At 42.5% G+C, this 8047-nt stretch overlaps 1 pseudogene; it reads right to left on the minus strand.

The window, feature by feature from the left end:
- Window positions 1-4702: 4702 nt before the first annotated feature.
- Window positions 4703-4818, minus strand: LOC149463317 (U2 spliceosomal RNA; annotated as a pseudogene).
- Between the last annotated feature and the right edge of the window lie 3229 nt (window positions 4819-8047).

Below are 8047 nucleotides of genomic sequence, written 5' to 3' on the forward strand. Positions count from 1 at the left end.
AGGGATGCAGACCCTGCCAATTTCTCCAGCGGATGCAGCAACTGATAGATAATGATAAAACCACTCCCATTTACATTCACTCTGTACATGGACACAGACAAACTAACAATTTATAATAATAATAATAATAATTACTATGTACAGTGAAAATTCACATACACATACTGCCAGTGGGGAACATGCATGTTATTATCGCTCCCCACTCAAGCCTAAAAAGCACATCATGATACATGCTATATATGAGTAGTTGTTTTGGGTAACTTACTTTGCACTTAAAGGGACTGTCACTGGAGGCAATGTGCGCAAACTGTTGCAGATCTGAAGTGGAGATACCTAGAGAAACCAACACTTATCTGCAGCAGCCTCCCAAACCCTCCTGTCACTGCCAAATCTCAGGCCATCCTGACAGGCAAAGCTTTAGCACTTCCTATTGGCACTGAGGTCTACCCACCCTTTTCTATGTCCTGCACATTCCTATTGGACATCAACCCTACCCATTGGCAGGCATAATGAAACAGGCCAGTTCCACTTCACTGGAATCATCTGAATTTCATCATTTTGGCTAATTCATTGCGTAAAGGAAAATGAGGAGGTTTTAAGTGTTTAAGATGGTTGTTAATGGATGGTAGCTTTTAATCTAATCACTGAAAAATGTGGGTAATTCAGGTATTCCAGCCAAAAATCTATGAAAATAGCGAACTTGTTTATTACATTTGGATATAGACATGGATACCATTAAAATAACTAGTTGCAAATGTGATAATCCCAAATGTGTTTTAGAAATGTGATGCAAAATTGATTTGTTTTCCCAGCATAATAGTGGCCTAAGCAATAGAGACATTAGATGGTGATTCAATATAGCATTTGCAACACTTTTCTTGTGGTTTGGTCCCTTTAAGAAGGTCTATGTCCATTTTATGAAAGCCTTGTGACAATTTTGTGAAGAGTTCTGACATTTGCAACAGATTTGGGTAGTTTTTATTTTCAACATTTTCACAATGGGTCGTTATGACTGCAACACATTCAAAAAGAATTACTTCCAGTTCATAGATAAAGAAACTGGAGATAATTAAAACCAACTCTATGTTGGTGTGTAGAGACAGGCAAGAGTGCTCAGAGTGGGGCTACAGCGTATATACAGTTTTCTTTGCACCCCCCCCTTCAACCCCAAATTGTCACTAGGATGCTGTCAATAGTTGCTAAGATGCTGTGGGCTACACAGTGTCACTGGCTGCTAGGATGCTGTTGGCTGCACAGCATCCTAACTCAACACTACACACAGCTGACAGTGCCCTGGCAACCAGTGACACTGTGTGACTCAGAGGCTAAACATGCACTGAGAACAGAGTGTCCTCGGTATTGACACTCCAGCCTCAACCTTGTCCTCCCCTACCATGCCTCCATGCAATAACTTTATGTACCTATTTGCAACTGATACATGAATCTGTTGCAGGCACTGGTATTTGCCATGTGGAGGCACAACATGATTCTAAAGAGTGTCTTCCATTCTATTTATGAATTTCAGGAATTGCCTTTAAACCTTTATATTACAGAATAATGAGCTTATCCCAGTGCATCCTAATGTCTGCCAGGACAAAGTAGTGAGTTGATTTCTGTGACAGGTTTTCAGCTCTGTATCTGGAACTCATCAGTTTGCTGAAGGAGATTTCACAATTCTAATGCATTTTTGTACGTTCCAGAGGGAGTATGATCTCAGCAAACATCTCAAGTTCTTTGGCAGTGAAGGTAATGCTAGAAATATCATAACTTTAATAATCATAATGTATCAACTTTTTATTTTTGTGTAGCTAGACAGAATTTTGAATATAATGATTATATATTATTATATATATTTCTATATATAATAATTATATATTATTCAAACATCATGCATGAAGGTTGATACACCTTTGGAGTATACTTCCTTAAGCCCAAGGGTTGGTTAAATAAGAACTGCTGTGGAACAGTAAGCCCCAGACAACACTTTTCTGAATCAAGCTAATAAAATACTGTCTCTTTGGACCTACTGGAAGTTATCCAAATTGTGCACATTACCATGGTTATAGAGAGAAAGATGCTTCTGGGAAATAAAAATCAGTAAGCATTTTCTGGACAGAAAGCACATTTTATTAACAGGAACACGTGGATTAACAAATACTTAAGCGCTGGTGATTTCATCACCCTGTGTTACAGTATTGCTTAGGAACGTGCTGTGTCAGGGACCAGCCTAGAGCTCTATAGCTTTCTATATACTAAGATTATCCCTAGTAGTGAGTCCTTCCCAGATTAATGAGTTATTAATGAGTGAAATATGCAGTTCAGACCTCTTTTTTAAAGCATACTGTACATATGGGCAGCATAGTGGCTAAATGGTTAGCACTTCTACCTGGCAGTGCTAGGGTTGTTGGTTTGAATCCCAACCATGGCACCACCTGCCTGGAGTCTGCATGTTCTCCCTGTGCCTGCTTGGGTTTCCTCTGGGTACTCTGGTTTCCTACCACACTCCAAGACATGCTGGAAGGTTAATTAGATCCTGTTTAAATTGGCCTTAGTATGTGTATGTATGAATGTAAGTGAGGGACCTTGGATTGTATGCCACTTGAGGGTTAGAGACTGATGTGAATGTACAATAAATATGTAAAGTGCTGCGTAAATAAATAAAAGTACCTGAAATAAATTAAAATATAAAATAAAGCCAAAGCTTTTATTCACTGTGAGCAGGCAGGGTCTTTATTTCAGAAGAGACATGCAATGTCTCCTTTACAATAAAGTGCACTTACCTGCCTGCTCTCAGTAGTCTCTGGCATGTAAACTGAGCTGTATGGGCTACAGTGCTGGCCTGATCCCTCTGGGCTTAGACAACTGGCTCCTGCACATGCACAGGAGTGACTTTATCCTGTGCTGGCCAATGAAGGCAGTCAAAGCTCAGCAACGCAGAAGAAGATGCTTGCGCCTTCAAGGGACCATTGCAGTAAAACTCCCTTTATTTGTGCTTTAAAGTAATACTAAACACATACTGTTTCATTTATATTATCCCTTCTCTTCATGTATGTGGCACTGTATTTCATTTAATAAAGAAAAAAACTCAAGTACCCTTTTTCATGATAATTATACAGCTGTCACATGACCCAGCTCTTTCCTAGCCAGTCTGCAGGGAAAAAGTGGCAGGAGGAGCTTGTAGTCCTCTGCTGTAAGTCTCATGTTAACCGCTTAAGGACCGCACACAGTGTGTTGGTATATATACGCGATTCAGCATTTCTGGGTAGGGGGCGAGCACAAGCCACGCGCGCGCCCTACCCAAGCCGCCAATTGCGGGCCCGGGTGTAAATCACTGGGTCCCGGTTGGTGAATACCCGCCGGTGCCCAGTGATTACCGACAATCACCGACAGGGAGGAGGGCTGCATTGTTTACCAACAGCTCTCCTCCCTGTCAATTTGGACACACTCTCATCACACAATTAAGCCTTTGATTGCCCCTCATGTAAACCCATTCCTGCCCATTGTCATTAGTACAGTGGCAGTGCTTTTTTTTTTTTTTAGCACTGATCACTGTATTGGTGTCACTGGGGATGTCAGTGACACCAAGTCAGTTTCCCCCAGTGTCAGAATGCCCGCTGCAGTCCCGCTCTAAGTCGCTGATTGCCACCATAAGTCGCTGACCGCCACCATAAGTCGCTGATTGCCGCAATTATTATTATAAAAAATAATTCCAGTATCTATACCGCCATTTGTAAACGCTATAGCTTTCATGTAAACCGATTAATTTACACATATTGGGATGGGATTTTTTTTTTTAGCAAAGACATGTTGCAGAACACATTTTGGCCTACATTTAGGATAAAATTAGATTTTAAAATTTTTTTACTGGACATGTTTAATAGCAAAAAGTCCAAAATATTGTTTATTTCTCAAAACTGTCAGTCTTTTTTTTTTATTGCGCAAAAAATAAAAAAACACAAATACCACCGAAAGAAAGCTCAATTCATGAAAAAAAAAGGATGTAAATTACATTTGGGTGCAGCATTTTATGACTGCGCAATTGTCAGTTAAAGTAACGCAGCACCATAATGCAAACCCCTTCTGTAACCGCTTCCTGACCTCCCTATAGCAGAAATACTGGCCAAAAGGCCTGGTGGACCACCTTTCCTTATGTCCAGCTGAAGCCGGACATCCAGTACTTGGTCGGGGGGCTCTCCCGAAGAGAAAACCCCCCAGGGACAGGGGAGGAAGGAGAAAAACACACACATAAGTAAAAGTGACAAATGTGGGGTGAGAAAAAATAAATAAATAACTAAATAATCTATAAAAATAATAAAAAAGTGTCGTGCCCAAATTGTGCACTGACCAGGCCCTGAGGCCTGTAGCAAAAAAATTGCCCAGGACTTGGCCAAAAGGCCCGGTCCTAGAGGCGCAGTGCAAAAAGTGTTTTAAACGCGGTGACCATGTGCTCATTCACAACGTGGGGTCCCACACCCAAGTGCTACTCAGAGCACCCCTGAGGCGACTACTCAGGGGGCACTGTGTTTGCGGACTTTCTGCCTCCTCAGCCCCTGGCCAGACCAAGGTAGATCCGTCCAAATCAGGAGGTACTGGGTCTTTCCAGTTTTCCCAGAGGAATTACTCCCAGGGCCCCAGCTTAACGTGTGGCGCTCCCCGGTTTCTGTCCCTCCGGTACTAGCCTTCCGGACCCCCATCATACCAGTGAGGGTACTATACAACAGCCATCCCCGCAAAGCTAGAATGGCCGGGAGCACCCCCACTGGACACTGATAAGAACAGATACTACACTTGATCTTAGCCAAAAGGCCGAGAAGCGAGTGCCAGTACTAGTGCCGCTCTAACTTTTGATGAACTGGCAAGCACCAGCGGCCCAGTACATCCTGGTCTTTCACATACCAGTACTACAGTATCACTTGGTGACGTGGCGAGTCCCATAAGTGCAGTACAAGCTGGTGCGGTGGCGAGCACAAGTAGTGTCTCACAGAGACCAAGAATTCGCACACAGGCCCATAGAGCCCCTAGTATCCTTCCGGATGTGCTTGCAAATCCCAATTGGCAGCACACAAATTCTACAGGACCCGTATTTTCCCCATTCACTGCCCAACCTGGAATTCAGGTGGAAAAAGCAAATTTAAATACTCCCCTTGATTTTTTGGAGCTGTTTTTCATGGAAGATCTATATGCATTGATAGTGGATCAAAGCAATTTATATACACAACAATTTATCGGCACCAACCCAAATTCAAATCTTGCCAGACTATTCGCATGGAAACCCATTACAGTTTCTGAATTACATTTTTTTGGGGGCCTAATCCTCAACATGTGCATTACTAAAAAAAATGAATTGTGGTTGTATTGGTTCACAGACCCGATTCATCATATAATGTAAATAGACAGGCGCTACATATAAAATGTGCTTATGCTTATAAGAGACTTGTTTCACAACATGCCCCTAAACCGAACCATAAAATTATATTACCCTAAAGTAAGTACTATATTTTCTTCATTAAACAATTTTGTTTTATTGTCTTGTTTTTTAGATATCTCCAGAGTAAGGGAAATCCTCTTCTACAGTTGGAATTGAAACAAGTATCTCATTAGAAGATTTACACTCCTTTTCTGTTAACAATTAGAATTTTTGGATTTTCTCTCAAATGAAAGTGTCTGTAACCTCCCCCCCCCCCCCCAAAAAAAAAAGAGTGGAGCTTTCCTTACAGTTTTTATTATTCTCTTTATTTGTTTGGTAAAGCTTACCTTTTTGAGGAATTACCTGGAGATCCTGCAAGTCACTAGCACCTTCTCCTTTTTGGTGGCAACAATCTCATTAGAAATTGGTGGCTCTCATCTCATAAAGGCTCTGCAGTGTTGCCCCCACCATGTGCATGCCTGGCTTCTAGTAAGTAAGCCAAGCTGACTCACACCTTACTGTGAAGAGTAAGCATTCTAATTACCCACGGGGCCAGGGCTAAGCGGAGCTATAGTCAAGCATCTGATCTGCCCTATAGACTGCACATGATGTTCTCCGTTCTTTAGATGTAGGCAGTTCTGGGACAAGGTCATCTAGAGCCCAGGACGAACATGCCAAACTATTCACCCCCAAAATGTATGAGCATCATATGTCAGCAACTCCCCCCCCCCCCGGAAAAAAAAAACTGAGCACTAATCTGCATGCTTGCCCCCTAAGCATACATTCTCCCCTTCTCCAAAAATAAATCCACCCCCTGCTGAAATCTCATCTTCTAGCACAAGGCTTTGCTCCCACCTCCCCCAGCTCATATCCTCTCCCACAAAAAAACTCCCCCCCCCCCTCCTTGCACAAATCCTCTGCCCCCAGAATGTATTCTCTTGGTACACATCTTCTTTCCCCCAGTGCAAATCCCCTCTCTAAACACAAATTCCTCCCTCCTAGCACAAATCACCCCCCCCCTCCCAACACAAATCCCCCTAAATCACCACTCTTAGCATACCTCCAATTTCCCTTCCTAGAACAATACTTTCCCCCTGCCCCCCCCAATTTCCCCCTTCCAACGCAAATCCCCTCCCCCCAATCTCCTTGTGGTGGCCCCCACCTCACATGATACCACAGTGTTCAGGGCAGTTCCCCCTCATGCCCACCTCTTGTCCTGGCCCTGGATGTGGCCATTTAGTCTGGGTTTACAATCACTTTAAAATTATACTAAATTATATCCTCATTCTCCAAAAATAACCCATACACATCCAGTACTTAAAGGCCATGTAATCTATTTCTCCATTTTTATAATTAATCTTTATATTAAGAGCCTGCAAACACGTTGCAAAAAGAGTACTCGGTGGGCTAGGTATGTGTGCGTATTGTACCAGGACACATGGACTCATGAAAACATAGGTTCTCAAAGTGTACAACCTCCCACCTGCCTCCTTCAGATCTGGAGCCCATGGTTCTGCTGGGACGAGAACATTTGAACAATAAACATCTAAAGCAGATTTTAGGGCTGCTAAAGGGAAGTGAAACCTTGGGAGTTTTCCTCTGCACATCCTGCCAATTGTTATGGCATGCCTGAAATGAAATTTGCCAATAAAGCATTTTTGTTCTGCAGAAAAGAGAAACATGTTATGCAGATCATGAAACAGCTAGACCGCATTTTTTAGGAAGAATTAGAAACATCTGTTAATGATCCTGACTGTTTTGTTGGACCAGGTTTTTGATGAGTCATGGCCTCTTTTCTCAATATTGCTGAATGTGAAGTGGACAAGCAATCCCTTGACAAATGTAGATATTAGTTACAACCCACTACTATTACAGTTAACACCAACAATGCACTGCATCAATAATACAATGCAATATGTCTACTTATTGTGATTTACAGGGTCCCTAGGTACAGCCCTAACTGAACCCATTATTTCACATGCTGCTACATATGTATTTTTAAAGGTCATTCCAGTTTAAAATGAAAAGGAAACTTTAAAATGCATAAAGGGACCACATAAAACCTGAAAACAAAGCAGGCAGTCTCCTAATCATCCAGTTAAAAATGGCTGATGAGACCTCAAGAACACTTGACCCAGAGAAAGGAGCAGGCACAACGGCACATGTCATCAGCGTGATGAGTTTTATTTAATGCAGAGTATTACAGCCAGAGATAAGTCAGAGCTTATTCATGACCAGGGGCGGACTGCCCATTTGAGCACTTGGGCACTGCCCGAGGGCCTGGGGTCAGTAGGGGGCCCATGAAATGCCCCTTTTTATAGGCTTTTTTGGGTGTGCTTTGAGTGTGGGCAAAGACACAGAGGCCCCATGATCCCCTATTGCCCGGGGGCCCCATGAGTTGTCAGTCTGCCCCTGTTTAGTACTTTAGTTTTCCATCCAGATTTTGCTGCACTGCACCAGTCCATCCCAGTCCCATTGTTGGTGATCCAAGAGTCTCTGCTTATGATAAAGGCATGCTGCTTTCAAGAACACTAATATGAAGTCATGGCTGTAACTTCATAAGAGGTCCTCATGTAAATAAATATAAAAGCACTAAGAATTTTCCCCCAGCCAGCAATGAGATTAAATTCCACCTTGCAA

This window comes from Staurois parvus, unplaced genomic scaffold, assembly GCF_062004578.1.
Source record: "Staurois parvus isolate SC_StPar_1 unplaced genomic scaffold, SC_StPar_1.0 ptg000155l, whole genome shotgun sequence".
In the NCBI taxonomy this organism is placed as follows: domain Eukaryota; kingdom Metazoa; phylum Chordata; class Amphibia; order Anura; family Ranidae; genus Staurois; species Staurois parvus.